The sequence below is a fragment of the Clarias gariepinus genome, chromosome 17 (genome assembly GCF_024256425.1).
Source record: "Clarias gariepinus isolate MV-2021 ecotype Netherlands chromosome 17, CGAR_prim_01v2, whole genome shotgun sequence".
Classification (NCBI taxonomy): Eukaryota; Metazoa; Chordata; class Actinopteri; order Siluriformes; family Clariidae; genus Clarias; species Clarias gariepinus.
This window is the reverse complement of record NC_071116.1, coordinates 14,831,203-14,850,041: the sequence shown is the minus strand read 5'-3', so window position 1 is coordinate 14,850,041 and position 18,839 is coordinate 14,831,203.

Sequence of the window (18,839 nt, the reverse complement as noted above, 5' to 3'; positions counted from 1 at the left end):
AACATAATGAATTTTATTTATAGCGCTTTTATCAATGGTCATTATCGCATTATACCTTTACATAATCAAAGAACTTATAAGTTGTACATATTTCTTCACATTTTTAGTACTTATCAGTTTAATATGATCGGTAATGATCACTAATAATAATTTCCCTTTAATAATTTCCCAGAAATAGGTTCTGTACTTCATTAAATGAAAATTACAGACACTTTGATTTCTAATTCTCATTATTTGCTAAAAAACATGATCTTGGCAGAGTATTTTTAAACATCACCAGTATACTAATCACCGGCCTGATCATCTGTCGTCATCTGTTTCATAACTTAAGTTAGAAAAAAATCCTTTAGGAGGCCAAAAAAGTCCTTCAGGAAGCCTGGAGAACTATTTCTCAAAACTACTTTAAAATATATATATATATTTAAAAACAAAAAAATTTAGGCTCTTCGGAAGCAAAATATGAAGCCCTTTTCCACAGTTCTGTAGTCATGGCCAATTCCCACCTGTCAGCTTCACCCTACTGCACAACAGCTACCAACCAGAAAGGACACAGGGTGAGGGCTATCATGTGTCTCCTCCCAGGGATGTCAAGTCAACCAAAAATATCTTCAAGAACTGCTGCTCGTGACACATTTGGGGCAGAAAGGCTCCACAGACACTTATGATTGGTTAATAGTGTTGCTGCGACCGCCGTGACCATCCCTTCCTCCCTGAGACCACCAGCAATTAGCATTCAAACTCGGCATTTTTGTGTTGCACCACCCAGGAGCCTGCAAATGCCATTTTTGGCCACTAGGTGCAATAATAACTAGGAAAGATCAGCGGGGCAGTGGACACCCTGCCCCACTACTGTACAATATCTTGGAAGGCAAGAAAATCAAATCAGTGGAACATCAGTTACAGTATTAAATTGCAACATTTCATTGTTGGTCATACAAAATAGGGCATTACTATTTGCACAAATAAAATTAACTAATAAAACATTTATTATACATGGCAGTTTGGATGAAAACGTCATAAAGCTAAAATTAGTTGAAATTCTGATGTACTTGGTTGCCAGTCTGACCCTGCTGATGAGCTGTCACTGGTTCTTACATTTTACCATCTGCTCTCTCGCAAAAAACATTTAAAAAAGTAGAAAAGAAATTCCACTGCACAACATTTTATGTCTTTGCATAAAACTTTGCAACACTACAATATGTTTAAACCTTAAATGTAACTAATTTCATGCATTGTTTGTTTTTATAGTTTAATGTCTATTTATTTTATGGTATAACTTTTCACTAGCCTGTTGCCATCTGCTTGTTTTTATGACTTACAAATAGAAGCATTACCACCGATTGATACTTGGACTAAAATTACACACTGCAATAATTTTAATGCTGGTAAACTAAAACAGCTGCCTCGTCAGTCGCTCTTGTAAAGAGCAGATTTGAGACAGAATCTAGGGCTTGAATTTTTATCTGAAAACACATGACAGATGAAGCATGCAGCTTAATGTTTCTTTGGAAAATTTAAAAGGTCAATTACATAAATCTTAAATTCTTTGATCCTTAATCCTTACAGAAGAACGCCTTAATGTTTTAGTTGTGGAGGGTGTGGCCGTTGCAGGAGTAGGACAGAATTGCTCATTGATATTTAGTATCCACTTTAGACCAGTCAGAGTCATGGCAAATGCTGGTGATGAGTGAGGGAATACACCCTGGATGGTCCAATGCTGAGCAGCATATACACATCACGAGCTGGACTGCAGATTATAATGTACATCCTAAATCAAGACTTGTAATGAATAAAATAAATAAATAAATACGCACTGGAGCATCTGATTATTGGACTTGGTGTCAAGTTCTAGCCTACATGGAAAAAAGAAAGAAAAAGATCAAATAATATAGATAAACATGCCACATCAGTAAATTTAAATAAATATAGGTCTGGTACATTAAAATGATTTTTACAACAAACAATAACAAAAAAAAAAATACAGTATGGTACAAAGTAAAACAACTCTGTGTAGAGAATGATCAAATGTTTTCACTGGAAAAAAGAGCTGTTCATGAAGATACTCCTCTCCCAGTCCAGTCCAACCATAGAAAAAACAATGCAGCACAAACCACTTAAAAAAGTCAAAGCTGGGCACAAGAGAAAGGCACCACAACACTTAGTCCGGCACAACTCGCTGCATGCGGGGCCCAGCAGGATGAGAGCACAAGGCCACTGACCCCTGACTCCAAACTCCACAGATCTCAATCTGATTAAGCATCCACGGAATGCGCTGGGACAAACAATTCTGATCCACAGAGACCCCACCCTGTATCCCACAGCACCCAAAGGATCTACTGTCAGCGTCCTGATGCCAGACACCCACAGCACACCCGCAGAGGTCTTGTGGAGTCATGCCCCAAAAGCCCTAAGCTGCCCTGTGGCACATGGGGAACCTACAGAACCTATAGCTGGGCACAATGTTTTGCGTTTTGTGTATAGAGGGATAAAGCAGCGAGGAGATGTTGGCTTACCTGTCACAAATGCAGTTGCTAGGCTACAACATCTGAATGCTGGTGCAGAAGGAGGAGATTAAAGATAACATGACTGACAGCCAACTATACCGTAGATGCTTAATTGTTTTCTAATTAGATGTTGCTGGTTGTTTGTCTTTTCTAGTTGGAGTGCTCATCAGATGGAGATAAAGATTCTTCCTCTTGTCATCTCAGAGAGTTTTTGTTGCCACTGTCGCCTCCAGGTATCTTATTAGGGACAAACTGATAAGTACACACTTATAATATATTTTTCCTTTATATACATTTTTCCATCATCTATATTTCTGTTAAGCTGCTTTGTGACAATGTACATTGTTAACAGAAATAAAATACCTATATAGAAATAAAATGTAATTAAATTGATTTTTTTGTTTGTTTACACGGCCGCACAGGCTGGTGATTAATTTAAAAGCAGATATCTTATTGACTGTTTCCGGGATGTGAAGAGAACTCATTCACTCAATTTCAGTAACAGCTTTATCACTATCAGGAAGACAAGGTGTGAGGCATGCATACACCCTAGATGGGACACCATTTCATCACAGGGCCACACACACACACACACACACACACACACACACACACACAGCTTGCGGAAATTTATCTTAGTCAAACCACCTTCTTGCATGTTTTCGGGAGATGATCTTTTTTCCAGAGAACCAGGAAGTAATTAAGTAATTCATGGTGGCAAGAGAAGAACCCCCTGAGGCACAGCACAGATATAAACCAGAGTTCAGGATTGGACTGAGGACCCTGGAGCTGTGAGGTGTCAACATTAGTCACTACATCTACATGGATGCGCATAAGGACAAATAAATAAATACCAAACCTTATGAGAAATTATTCTCGCACCAAATGCCACCTTTTATTTGATATCTATAAAGCATTTCCTACTTCAAACAAACTTATATTTATTAATTATCTATAAAATTTAGTATTTTTTTCTATAACATATTAGTAAGATATTGTTTTACAATTCTGCTTTTTTTTGCTGACTGAACGGCTCTTTTGCAAAAAAAAAAAAAAAGGGCTCTCTCTCATATGACATCATAGAGGAGAGCAGAAAAAAATTTCCCTATAGAATCCTTTCATCCTCAGGAATATAATATGAGACAGTGCCGAATCTCACTAGGTACATGCCACTGATCCAACGTAATGGCTTCCTGTTGGTCAACATAAATCTGAGTTAAGATAATGACTCTGATCAATGGGATTGTTTAGGAAATGTCTAATCGAATCGCCTTGATGTAGCTCTTCCTCCCTGTAAGATCTGATACTAAACATATTATCTCTCCATTTCCATCAGGCCTGGGGCTCTCACTGTTCCAGCCTGCCTGCCAGGACATCCATCTTAAAGAGAGGGAGGGAGAGAGAGAGAGAGAGAGAGAGAGAGAGTGCTGGTGCTTTTGATCTGAATGTCATATGGCATGCATTCCTTCTTTCACCAGAATCTAAACTTTACTTAAAAAAAATTTAAAATTTAAAAATTGTCACAGGTCCTTTATCTTGCACTGTGTTTCAGTTAAAGAGTATTTATTTTAAAAATCATGCTTGGTTTAAGTCTGAAAGGTGTGTGCTTGCTCAAATCATGGTGACTACTGCCTCCTTGTGGACAAAACCTTTTTGTGCATAATGGGTATTTCACATGACTCACAGCAGTGTTACCAGCAGCAGGGCAGGTTTGTGATGGACCTGTGGCTACAGAAGCATGGCTACACCCTGCCCAGGATAAAATCTTGCACACTCACGTACTTCTGTTAAAGAATAGCCAACACTTTATGGCTTTCAGAGGAACCATTTAAATGTTCATTCTGGAGGCTGTAGCTTCAGCAAGACATTAACATTCATTTTTTTCTTTGGTAACAGCACATTTGTGCACAGGAGCAACATACTGCAGCCAATCGACATAGAAAATCCACACAGACAAGGGGAAAACCGGGATCCTTTAGCAGTGTAGCAGAAAATGATTGTATTTTTATGCATATGTTAATTAACTGTTTAAATGATAAGGAACATAACAGCAACACTTTTAATTCATGAAAGCAGTTGTGTAAATAATTTTGGGTTAAACCAAGCAAAGGTTATGATAATTGTTTTAAATTTTCCTCTGGATCAATAAAGTGTGTATGTATGTATGTGTATGTATTTATGTATGCCTGCGTGTATACATGTACGCGTGTATGCATGGATGCGTGTCCATCCATCCATCTGAACAGTGGCATAGTGGTTAGCACTGATGCCTTGCACCTCCAGGGTCTGGGTTTGATTCCTGCCTCGGGGTCTACTGTATATGCATGGAGTTTGCATGTTCCCCCCATGTCAGTAGTGTGTGAATGTGCGATTGAATGTTGACCAGAGGTCCTATTACGGCTGTAAAAATGGGAATAAATACAATGGTCACCATTGGCCTCAATGGTCTCCGGTTGGACTACAGAGGTTCCTAGATGGATGGATCTTTCTATCTAATAAAATTTACTACTAGCACTACTAGTTCTATGGTTAACTACCTAAAGAGCTTACAATTATAAACAACAAACAGGAAAAGCTGGCGTATTACAGCATAGCTAATGATGAGAGCAATAATAATAATAAAAAGTTGGATTGTATACGAAAAGCACCTGCTACTGAATCACTCCATTTATCAAAAATTACTTATTTGATTACAGGAAAAGAAGTGTTTGTTTCTAGTAATAACCTACATTAGCTCCTGATAGAATGAAAAATCAGAAATGATTTGTTACATAAAAATAACTATTAGTTAAATTCCCTGTACTGAACAAACTCTCACTTGCTAATAAAACATTTTTGCAGTCCAGCTGTGAAAACACGAGCCGAGCCGGTCAAACCCAACCTGGTAGACCATTTTTTTTGCCAGCTGGGACATTGTTTTCTTTCTTTTGCTTGCTTATTAAATGACTAATTGAGATTTTCAAATTGACTGACTGTTATGAAGCATTAGTAGCGCTAATAAAGAACATATCTCCTGTCCATCAGTGCTTTCCCTCTAACAGCAAATGTCTACCAGTTTAACCAGCTCAGCTCATGTTTAGACAGCTGGTGTGTAGTTAGACCAAGCTGGATCTACTGTATCAGTAGTGTTTTCAATGCTATAAATAAATCACAGTCAAAGTTAGTTTTTCACCTTAATGTCTAATACGTAGTCGTAGTATTCTAATGGAGTCTCAGTATTTGCCTGATTCTGTTTAAATATCTGCTTTAACCACAGTGTTGTCTGCCGTTACTGTTCCTGACAGCCTGACTTGTAGCTCATTAGGTGAGATAAATGAGTGCAGGGGAGACGCTGAAGAAGTAGAAAGACAGACTAGGAGATGAAGGGAGAGAAAGAGACAGAAATGAAATACTGACTCCAAATGCCAGCAGCATCCTGCTGTGATTGATGATGTTCCTGTGCAAAGGCTCCACTTCGCTCATTAACAGAAAATGCAGCATTGTATAAAACCGGAAAATTGACCCTTCTCCCCTCTGCTAAATTAGGCTGCTTTTCTGTACTAAGACAATTAACATGTGATCCCCTCTTTTTTTCTTTTTTTTTTTTACACTAATGAGGCATGCCACTCCTGGGGTGCCCGCTCCATCCGTTACTTGGCCTAAGGGACATGCCAGAGAGATCTGGCACAACGAGGAAACCAAGCAGTTCTTTAGTTCGAATCATTATTATTAACAGGCAGGGAGGGACAGGCTCGATTTATGTGATGTCCCGATGTACATAGATATTTTTTATTCTACCTAGCATAATAGATTCTTGTACTGGGGTTGAGTCGACTGAGAATAGCTACTGTATAGATTATAGAGGATCTCCGTAGCCTTAAAGAGCCATGATGTTCTGTCATCTCCCTCTGTATCTTCCACTGTCTCGGAGCTTTCTGAGCCTAGAGCAGTAACCTAGAAATCCCCAGCCAGCCAATCACACACAGACACACAGATACATTTCAGTGCTTTTTAACTGTGTCAAATCCTTCTCTTTCCTGTATTCTTCTTAACACTTTCCTATTGCCGTCTTGCTCTTTCTAAAAGAAAATGCTTGGCAGTTATAATTAGGTCTTGAAACACAACCTGCTCTAATATGCACATTGTCTTAATTGTTTTTTTTTTTTTTTTAATGACGTTTTCTGCCAATGAGTACAGTATATTGTGTATATAGTATATTCAGATGATGTTGAGGCAGGTAGTATTGCCACCAGCCACACCGGCTCTAGGGTCTGATCTTAAGTTTTGCATGTTTTCCTGTGGGTTTCCATCATGTCAAAACATTAAAGAATGTATTTTCCCTACTGTATGTCTGACTACAGTATGTATATACAGTATTTCATAGCTTGGATTGTCAGTTCCTCAAAATGACCACTAGGGTTAAGCAGGCACATTCACCCAGATTAACCATTAGCGGTCTGCAGAGTGGAGCAGCCTTCAAAGGCTGTTTCTGAAGAGTACACTAGAGAGTGCCAACACACCAGTCAAAACCATTCACTGAGGCGAGGTACACATCGTCTCTCCCACCACAAAGCGTGTAGAGCGCCACATGGGTTCTTCTTGAATCAGCCGTAGATTAAGGGCCACTTCAGTTCCCTGCTCTTCCAAGCAGGCATTTGCACTCATTGTTCTACGCTGAGAAAGAAGGAACTATGTACAGTTTCTTTACAGGTTCTTCTGGATTTTCTTTTATAATGTGTTTACTACCAAAGTTCCACTTGGACTTAGAAACCTGTTGGGCCTAGAACTAACAACTAATGCCAGAGTTTCTATGAAAAATCCGTTCTGGATCCAGGCTGCTTGCCTTGCATCAGCGTAAAAAGAAACGTCATTGCATCATACCAGACATGCTTTTCCGTATGCCTTTTTACATGTCCTAATTTGCTATTCCAGTCTTTGTTGATTTATCTTGATGTTCTGGTTAATACCTTAGAGTGTCAGTCTGAGGTTATACCTTTTTTATATAAAAGCCTGCCAAAGTAGAAAATCCTATCTCTAATCAGCATGATAACACTCAACAAAGGTGTGAGCATAAATACAATACTCAGTAAGATTTAATTAGGAATGGAGTGCGGGAGTGAGAATCCCTGCAAACAAAGGCCACTTACACTAAAGTAAACATGCTATACTTATATGGCCTGGAGCCTATCCCAGGAGACTTATGGCACAAGGCGGGGTACACCATGGACAGTGTACCAATCCATCGCAGGGAACACAAACATACACTCACTCACACACTACGGGCAATTTGGTACCGCCAATTAGCATCTCTTTGGACTTTGGGAGGAAACCGGTGTAGTCAGAGGAAACCCACCAAGCACAAGGAGAACATGTAAACTCCATGCACACAGAGACAGGAATCGAACCCAGACCCTGAAGGTGCAAGGCGTCAGTGTTATCCACTACACCACCGTGCCGCTGTGTGTCTATGCTATATATATTTTTTATTTTGTACTTGTTTATGCCATACATTTAAATCCTTATTTTTCCTTAGACTAATCAGTAGTGCCAACATTTCAAGGTGAGTAAGGGAGACTGCTTGCCAGTAACATTTTGTACAACATTATGAATCTCTTTCTAGAACTTCTGTATATGATGAAATGAGAAAAACTGTTGAATAAATGTGCAATTTTGCAATTTACATTTTTACAAAAGGTTTGAGCTCTTGGGGAGGATCCTTTATCGGTGGATAGGCATGAAGAACCTGTGGAAGAACTTAAAATTGTGTTCATATATAGAAATTGGGAAAAAACATCTTGGGAAAAAGTGTTTGGGGCAATTAAATGAATTAAGATTCAATTTGTATGAGAATTTTTAAACCCTGACCATGCTGATATTCTAGTTGTTTAGTGTTATTAATGAAAGCAATGATCAGCTCACACAGAGACAACTTGCGTGTAGAAAAACTGCTGTCATGACATTTGTGATTGTGGGTTATTTCTGTTGCATTAAATAGCATTTTGCAGTAAAGCCAGAAAAAAACAATATTATTATTATTATTATTACTGTATTTTGTAAATTACAATTTAATTCATTTTATGAACACAGTGTTTTATCTTGGTTTTTAAACTGCAGTCTGTGATATAAGACAGTGTGATCTTTCATACTGTAGATACTCCAAATAAAATTATGTTCTTTTGAAATACTGTATATATTATATTATACTCATAATTAAAAAATAAATAAAAAAAGCTGACAGGTAGAAACAGGTAGAAATAGCAGAACCAAACCTTTTTCTGCTGAACAATGGCACAATATTGAAAATTCTGCCCATGCTCAACATCACAATGGATTTGAAATGAAGGAATCAAAAAGCGATTGAAGTGTAGACTTTCAGCTTTAATTCATGGGGTTTACCTGTAAAAATAGCTGTAATTTCTAAATGTTTATTCTAAAACATTTTATTGAAACCCTTAAATTACAGCAGAAACTCTACATTTCAATTCCATCTTGACTTCTTATTTCCAATTCACTGTGGTGTTGGTGTTGTACAGAGCGAAAATATAAAAAAATGGGTCACTGTTCAAAAACTCATGCCCTGATTGTAGTTTTTCAGAAACAATTTGTAGCTTGCTACATCACCCTTTACTTTTGTACATAACAACGTTAAGACTACATTGGTTTTGTTTTTCTCAACCACAATCCGTATCCCGATTACATGAGTACCACATCAAACTGGAATTTATTAGAACTGTGTGTTAATGGCTGAGTGCTTTACAAATATTAGTGTCTAAAATAAGCTGCCTGCAAGACCTGGGTGGTAGCTTAACCGGTTGAGGCTCTGAATTGCTGATCGGGGCTTTTGAGCTTCATCCTTGACAGATGGCTGCTGTTGGGCCCTTGGGCAGGGCCTTTAACCTAATGGCAATATAAGCATCAGAAAGGAAATCAGGATCCATTGATATAAAGAATGACCTATGAGAATGGTATAAAGCAGACAGTGAAAGAGCAGCTCAAGATCAGGATACCTGGAAAGCGGTGGCCTACCCTCACTTGACGAGCATGACAAAAAAACAAAGAAAAAAAGGTTGGCAACCACCACATTAACACCAAAATTTGACTCAGGTGTATGAACTGTGAGAGAAGGTAAGACAATAGAAAAACATGGTACAAGTTCAGTTAGACATTCAGATATGTTTTTTTCCCTAGGTGATGATATCAGATTACTGGACTCTGAAGTGAATATTAAAAATGTCTCCTAATGCAAATGAGTAGAGATGGTCTTGGCTTTCTAAAGATTTTTTTTTTCTTCAAGATTATGGTATTTAACAAACTATCATTTTTTAAATTCCCAAAATGTAAGACCAACCAGTATTTCTACTTCCTCATATGCTGGAAAAGGCCGGAATGTCATTTATGAACAATGCACACAACCTTTAAATAAAGTCTCAGGCTCAGCAAAAGACAGCATACAGGAAGGAGCCTGATCAAGAGAATTATCAGAATTTCTGATTACTGATTATTTCAGTTACATAAGTAAGGTTGCATGCATTAGGAAGGACCGAGATGAATAAATACATAAGCACACATACCATTTTCGTTTGTATCGGTTGAAAGAAGATGCCTACTCATAAAGCCCCAGAAATAGATACCTTACAGTCACCAGATACACCGATTTTTTTCATCCTGATACAGACCTATACGTATCCATATTTGTGTAGAACACTGTTTAAAAGAAATTACATTCATTCCATAGATTTCTGAGTCTCAAAGAGTGTAGATGAGTTCCTTCTCTCTCTGTAACTTCACTCCATTGCTCATATAACCACAACTAGCAACACAAAGAAAGAAAGAAAGAAAGAAAGAAAGAAAGAAAGAAAGAAAGAAGAAAGAATCACCAAAAAAGTATCATTCAGCCTCCTCTTGCTTTCATCAGTGTTCTGCTGATTGCACCTTTTACAGGAAAGATGATAAAACAATTCCTGCAATGATGCATGAGAAGTGATGACAGAAAGCAGTCCTTTGATTTTAGTGACTGTAGTAAGTTGCAAGTGGAGCATCTTTAACAGTTGCATGCAGAGGTACTGCAGTTACTCTTAGGCTGATTTAATTCACTCCTGACAAGTATGTCTTTCATGTCTTCATACGGTCAGTAGTAAATGAATAGAGGTTCCTTAAAACTAAAAAAAAAAAAAAGTCTCAGGATCATCTTTGTCATTCTTACTGTAAATGCATTAAAGCCTCCTTAGATGTTAATAAGAATTTTTTTTGTGATTAAAATGGGAAACGTAAGCTGGTGATCTGTAAGCTCCTAAAAGATGGTTGATAAAGAGAATAATAATCTACTGTATTAACATGGCAAAAAGGTTGTGCATGGGCCAGAATGTAAGATACTCCATTTATAGAGCAGGGCCAGGTAAAATGCTTCCCTGTCCTGCTAGGGACATCACTCCGCCTCCCTGTCTGGATGTCACTCGGCTTCCCTGCTTGACTGATGATGTCCCCTTGCTAAGCAGAATAGATTTTTTTTTGTCCAGATTTTCCAGGGTTTCCAGGAGACTAGTTTGTATTATTTATTTTAAGTTTACTTAAATCTCAGTAAATGTCAACAGCAACTTATCATAAGAAATTGTTAAGAAAACATCCTTTTTCTCAGCTTCAACATTCTCCCAAAGTGGATTTAACGCATTTAGTTAATTCCTGTTAAATGTCCAGCTGGTTATTTCATTGATCAAGTGACAGAAAGAAGCAACGTGAATGGCTTTTTTACATGGCGGCATGTTTCACTGTGAAATACAGTCATTTACTGTGTTGTTTCCAGGCTTCTAATATAAGATTTATATAGCAACAGGCAATTGCATGCCTGCAAAATTTAATTTGTCAGATTCAGTAAAAGTCCAAAAATGGTGTTTGTCATGTTTTGCAGTGAAACCCATCATACACACTATACATGTAGAATAAGAGACCCGAGAATATACACTGATCAGCTTGAGCATTATAATGCATTATCCGTGCCCAGTATTGTGTAGGTTCCCCTTGTGCCAATAGAGCAGCTCTGGACACTCGAGGCATGACTCCATAAGACTCCTGGGGGTGTGCTGTGATGTCTGGCACCAGGATGTTGGCAGTAAATACTTGGGTGCATGGGACCCGACCGTTTGAGTTGTTTGACTGACACATTCCATGAGTGCTCAATCGGATTAAGATTTGAGGGGTTGGACTCCTTTCTGCTGGCCCCTGTGCACTGGGTGTTCTGGTGCGTTTCGCTTTTTATGCAATTTGGGATGCATTGGCTTTTATGTGGGATTTAACCAGATGGACTGGCCTTTGGCATGTGAGCCTTGGGTATTATTGATAATTGATAATCAATTTTAATGTGTTGTTTTGTGGTGTTAATGTTATGGCTTGTTGTGGATCAAGCAACACATGACCCAGCCGAAATGAATAAAAAAGTTATTTATGAAAGGGTCTGGATATAAAAGCTGTGATAGAGGTAATACACTTAATAGTAGACTGTTTCAGTTTACTTCACCCTCCTAGCCAAATATGTGAATAATTTTACATTCAGTTCACGACCAACCTGCTACCAAGCCCCTAAAAACTCCCTCTAACTGCTTTAATTAATCACAAGCTCAGTTCCCTCTTTACAAACCTACTTCTCCTTACACCTTATTTTCTTACACCTTCCCCTTATTGAGAAGTTCATGTCTCTTAAAGTAAACAAATTTGCTCTACATTAACCATTTACTTTAAAGGCCTCTGTACTCTTAATTCTAATCAGCCCTGGTTTTATGGTGCCCTCTGCAGGTCCAGGACTATCGATACATCTCAGGGTTACTGGCCCCACAATTTTGACACCCCACAGCTGCTAAAGCTAACAAGTACAAGGATAATATTAACAATAAACAACAACCACACTACAACACAACAACAACAACAACCCATAAAATTGTTCTGCGCATCCAGTGGTGATTAGAAGTACATTGAGGGACACGACTTCCTGAATTGAATAAAAGTCCTGCTATTGTATTAATGATTTACCTGAATAAAATTGCAATTAATTAATTAAAAAGAATAAATTTTTAAATAACATTGTTACAATTGGCACAAATAATTTAAAAACATATCCTGTCTTATGTTAACTAACCAAATGAGCTCTACTGAAGTACTTTCACCTTCATTATCAACAAAATATATAAAGAAATGTAATATTAGCTTTTATTATCCTGAGAGCACTTATCTAGCTAGTGAAATGGCAATACTTTATTTAATTTACATTTGTCAATTAGCAGTTTATTATAATGCTTTGTTCAAACAAGATTTCTTTCAAAAATAAAGATGGCTGCTAAATTAAATCAGTGATGCTAAGCTATTTCGACTGTCTCAGACTGCTGCTGCTGACTAAAGCATTTGGCATCTGAAGTATAGACTTACTGTACGATGGGAAATTGCTTTATTTTCACTCAGTGTCAAAATTAATTATTTCCTGTTGTTTGTTGTCATGTCCCCCATCAGGATTCACCAGGAAGACAAGGGTAACAATAAATTACCAGGTTTTCTTTTTCAGTTGTTTTTTGATCTTGTAGCATCGTGTAAGGCCTCCTGTACTTGTACCAGGTTTGCTCTCAGGTATTTGTCTCATCATGCCTCAGTTGTCTGCTTGATGGACTTACAGCTTTCAATAATAATCATAAAACAATTAATGTGGCATGAAAAAAAGGTGATTGATCCTAACCAATCAATCAATAGAACATTTTTAGTGAAAGAAAAGCCAAAGGATCCAGATATAGTCACTTGTGGTAATCAGTCCACTTTTTATTTAAAATATACAAGCTATTTAACGGGGATCTATTGTGCAAAATCCAGGTTTTAATTGTTTTAGGACATTCATCTGGGTCTTTATTGTGCGTGTATGCTGAGAACACAAATGTGCTTAAACATGCTGTTCAAATTTCCTACCTGGCATGATGTCATTTCAGAAAAATGACAAAAAAAAAAAAAACAACTTTTACAGCATTTACAACTACAGACACTGAAACATCATGTTTCAAACAGGAGTGAAACTATAATTTTAGGGAAGCCAGAATGAATTTTCTTAGAGGTCATTCAGTTGGAGACTAATGGCTTGTTTAGGCAGCAGACAAATCCACTTTGTTTTAAAATCTGATCTCTAGGAGTGACTGCCTATGCTGTTATTTGGAAGTGATCAGATCAGATCTGGCTCTGTTCGGACTACTATCCCAAATCTGACACACTGAACACCTGGTTGTTGTGGCAATTACACCAAAGGCATAGGTATACTGTACATGTGTCATGTGACTTCACATGAATCCTGTGGCCTTAGAACAACAGACATTGTCTTACTGCTCATTTATCAACCATGGGTTCATGTCCATATCATGTGATTGTGTGGACTGCAATGCATTTTAAGAGGGGAGAGCATCCAGACTGAAACACATCCTTAGGAATCTAATTTGAATCTGACCGCCTCAGGACGTGGTTCTACACTGATTTGCAAAAATCAGATTCAATGTGGTGTCCATATGCCAAAAATCAGATTTGGTGTGGCAGTCTGAAAAAGGCCTGAGACTCATGTTAACTTATTAAAAAGAAGTATAATAATATTTTTACTCACAAAAATGTGTTCTGTTATTCTGTGCAATCAAACGTCTCAGTTTTACACACACATATACACTCACCTAAAGGATTATTAGGAACACCATACTAATACGGTGTTTGACCCCCTTTTGCCTTCAGAACTGCCTTAATTCTATGTGGGATTAATTCAACAAGGTGCTGAAAGCATTCTTTAGAAATGTTGCCCCATATTGATAGGATAGCATCTTGCAGTTGATGGAGATTTGTGGGATGCACATCCAGGGCACGAAGCTCCCGTTCCACCACATCCCAAAGATGCTCTATTGGGTTGAGATCTGGTGACTGTGGGGGCCATTTTAGTACAGTGAACTCATTGTCATGTTCAAGAAACCAATTTAAAATGATTCGAGCTTTGTGACATGGTGCATTATCCTGCTGGAAGTAGCCATCAGAGTACCACCAGAGGATGGGTACATTGTGGTCATAAAGGGATGGACATGATCAGAAACAATGCTCAGGTAGCCCGTGGCATTTAAACGATGCCCAATTGGCACTAAGGGGCCTAAAGTGTGCCAAGAAAACATCCCCCACACCATTACACCATCACCACCAGCCAGCACAGTGGTAACAAGGCATGATGGATCCATGTTCTCATTTTGTTTACGCCAAATTCTGACTCTACCATTTGAATGTCTCAACAGAAATCGAGACTCATCAGACCAGGCAACATTTTTCCAGTCTTCAACTGTCCAATTTTGGTGAGCTCGTGCAAATTGTAGCCTCTTTTTCCTATTTGTAGTGGAGATGAGTGGTACCCGCTGGGGTCTTCTACTGTTGTAGCCCATCTGCCTCAAAGTTGTGCGTGTTGTGGCTTCACAAATGCTTTGCTGCATACCTCGGTCTGGCACCAACAACCATGCCACACTCAAAATTGCTTAAATCACCTCTCTTTTCCATCCTGACATTCAGTTTGGAGTTCAGGAGATTTTCTTGACCAGGACCACACCCCTAAATGCATTGAAGCAACTGCCGTGTGATTGGTTAATTAGATAATTGCATTAATGAGAAATTGAACAGGTGTTCCCAATAATCCTTTAGGTGAGTGTACATATATACATACATATATATATATACATATATATGTGAATTGTTGTGATCGTTGGGCAGCTTTCAGGAGACCAAATAGGTGAAAGTCCAATGTAGCAAGATCAGGACTATAGGGAGGATGCTTTAAACAAAACGTGCATTGTAAAACATGCAAGATTTAAACGCCCTTATATAGCAGTCTTCTGCATTTAATCTGATTCATATTTAATTCAGCTCTTCAATAAGCATCACATTGTAATGAGCACTGTTGATTGTTAAAGCTTTTTCCCTATAAATGTTCTAATACTGACCCTTTAGAATTCAAGAAAGCAATTTTCCAGCTGATGGTTGATGTTTGAACTTTTTCTCATTCATTTCATACGCTGAAGTTTACTTTCAAACTCATAGTAATGAATCTATTTTTCAAAACCAGTAATGATTCTCTTTAAGAAAATTTCACCTTTCTTAGAGTACTCGTTCAAATGTTGTTTGCACAAATCTAAACTCCTTTAAATTTGTGCAAATGCTGTAAATGCTCTTCTGTGAGTTGTTTGGGTACACTAAACGCACAAAAAAAAGTTTTTGCCAATCACACATGGGGCATCCATTTCTTCTCGCACCGCAGTTACAAATGATCTGATGTAACACATTTACTTCTGCACAGCAGTGACCTTGAACGAAAAGCACTGATAAGACAGTGCAGCCAACAGTGTGGATAATTTTTGCCACCCCCTCATGTATATACACAGTGCCTTGCAAAAGTATTCATCCCTTTGAACTTTAAATTGTGAAGTGGAAGGAAAATGATAAATGATTTTCAAATTTTTTAGTACCCCTAACTAAAATCCAGTGGAACCAACTGCCTTCAGAAGTCACCTAATTAATAAATCAGAGTCCATCTGTGTGTAATTTAACCTCAGTACAAATACAGCTGTTTTGTTAAGCTCTCAGACGTTTGGTAGAGAACATTAGTGAACAAAAAGTATCATAAAGCCCAAGGAACACACCAGACAGGTCAGGAATAAAGTTGTCGAAAAGTTTAAAGCATGGTTAGTTTATGACACAAAATATCCCAAGCTTTGACCATCTAATGGAACACTGTTCAATACATCATCAATAAATGGAATGATGCAAACCTACCAAGCCATGGCTGTCCACCTAAACTTACAGGCTGGGCAAGGAGAGCATTAATCACAGAAGCACCCAAGAGGCCCATGGTAACTCTGGAGGACCTGCAGAGAGCCACAGCTTAAGGGGGAGAATCTTTTCACAGAAAAACTACTAGTCATACACACCACAAATCTGGCATTTATGGAAGAGTGGCAAGAAGAAACCCATTGTTAAATAAAGCTATAAAATATCCCGTTTGCAGTTTGTGACACAGCAAACATGTGGAAGAAGGTGTTCTGGTCATGTGAAACCAAAATTTAACTTAATATACACACACACACACACACACACACACACACACACACACACACACAGATATTTTCTTCATGCGAGTTGTGTATTTATATATTTTACTATATTACAAGTAAGCAGACTAGTAGTGTGGCGTTCCATATCAAACTGCCATGTGAAAAAATATAGCTGAGGGAGTTGGCAACCACTTCCTCAAAATTACTAACGCTGCTTGTCCATCAGGCAATTATGAATAGAAGCCCAGCAGTTCAGACACTATTGCACGTCCTATATACCCCAGCTAGTGATTATTTCATCCCTGCTGATCGTTGGCAAGAACTGTGTGACCAGACAGTACTGCGTACATCTCTGACCACATCAAGAGAATGAAGTTATTAACTTCATTATGATAGATGCATTAAATTGATTGCACCAAGTTGTTGAAAAATAAAAATAAAAATATATAGATTTAGTTTTTAAGTGATGGGTGCGCAAACAAACAGACAAAAACTGCAAAAACTGTTTTGATGTGTCCTATTGCTCATCTTATGTCCAGTCAAATAACACGCTAACTTTATTTTTTAGGTTTTATATATATAATCTCTTTCTCTCACTCACTTACTCACACACACACACACACATATATACAGTATCTGTGTGTTTGTGTGTTATAGGGCTGCAACTACTGATTATTCACTGATTAAGTATAATGTTTCACTCTTCAGGAAATTAATGTTGGATTTTTTTTTTTTATATGCAGAATAACAAAATAAATACTTCTTTTTTCCATCATTTATTCAGGTAAAACTATTAGATTTTTTAACCAAGCTTTTCTGAAAACTAACTATAATAGAAAATTACTGCTATTAGCATAGGTGTAGGTATTTACTTATTAGTGACAAGAGCTTAAATATGCTAAAGTATACACTCTAGACAACTGAGTGTCACAACCTTCTAGGCAACAACGAAGGCCTGTGTATGGGTGTGATGGTCATTGCCTTATTTTTGGCCATATGGTGTACCCTTAAATATAGTACGTACTGTACCTTGTGTGTTTAATCAGGACACTGAAGATGAAAAAGATACACATAATGAATTTTCATTGGCATCGCCAATTGCATGCTCATGCTCACTGTCCATTAAGGTAGCAATAATTCCAGTTAATTATCTATGCTAAGTCATTTTCTACAAACACATTTAGGAATAAGTAGATAAAATGTGAATTGCTATCATTTATCATCAGATAGGTCAGAAGCGTTAGAGGATATCCAGAGCATGCACTTACACATCAGGATTGATACATAAAAATTGTGAATTATGATAAAAACACATGCTTTAATGGCTGTGGTTTTGCCATTTACAATTCTTCTAAGCATCTAAAGATGACATTAAAACACACAAACTGTCAACGCCACATATACACATGAGGAACAACATACAATCAGTTGGAAGTTTATTAGGTACATATACAATATAAGTAAACTTTGTAGGTACTTATTTACTGACTGTGGCCCATCTGTTGCTGTGCAGTTTGTCAGAAGGCTCTCCGCCCCCAATACAATCCCCATATACCCCCCCCCCCTTCCCCAACCCTAAACAAACAAGCACGCACACACACACACACACACAGAAAAATTTATGAAGGGAAAGCAAAAATTGCTAAATGTATATCAGCTGGTGGACCAATCATATATGATGATGATGAGAATGTGGTTCAGGTGCAAGTGTATGAGCAGGTCAAGTCAATCAGTATCTGGTGCTGGTGGTACGTTAGCTTTTATTTGCTATGTACACTATATAGCCTATTCATTAGACACATGTACCTTGTAATACCACCTTAAATGTGTACATTATGTGTGGTGTGTACAGGCATAGCAACACTTCTGCATCTAATTGCACACTACTATACCACAAGAATTCTGGTGTCCCGGGTACACTGTGATTGCTTAACCTCTCACATATTATCCCATCAGTGGTGGATCTAATTAGTGATCTCTTTCTACTGATTGATTTATAGTTCCACCAATTATGGCAAGTCGTCCAGGTCCTAAAACTGTGAAGCTACCACCACTATGTTTGTAATAGTCAAATGTCGTAGTGGTATTGTGATCACACTACCACCACCATGTTTGACTGTTGGTATAATGTTTTTATGAAACACTATGTAAGTTTTATGCCAGATGTAACGGGATGCACACCTTCCAAAATATTTTCCCAAAAGTCTAATATAGTAATAATAATAATCAAGATGGTAATAATCAAAGTGTTTTTGTCAAATGTGAAGTGAGCCTT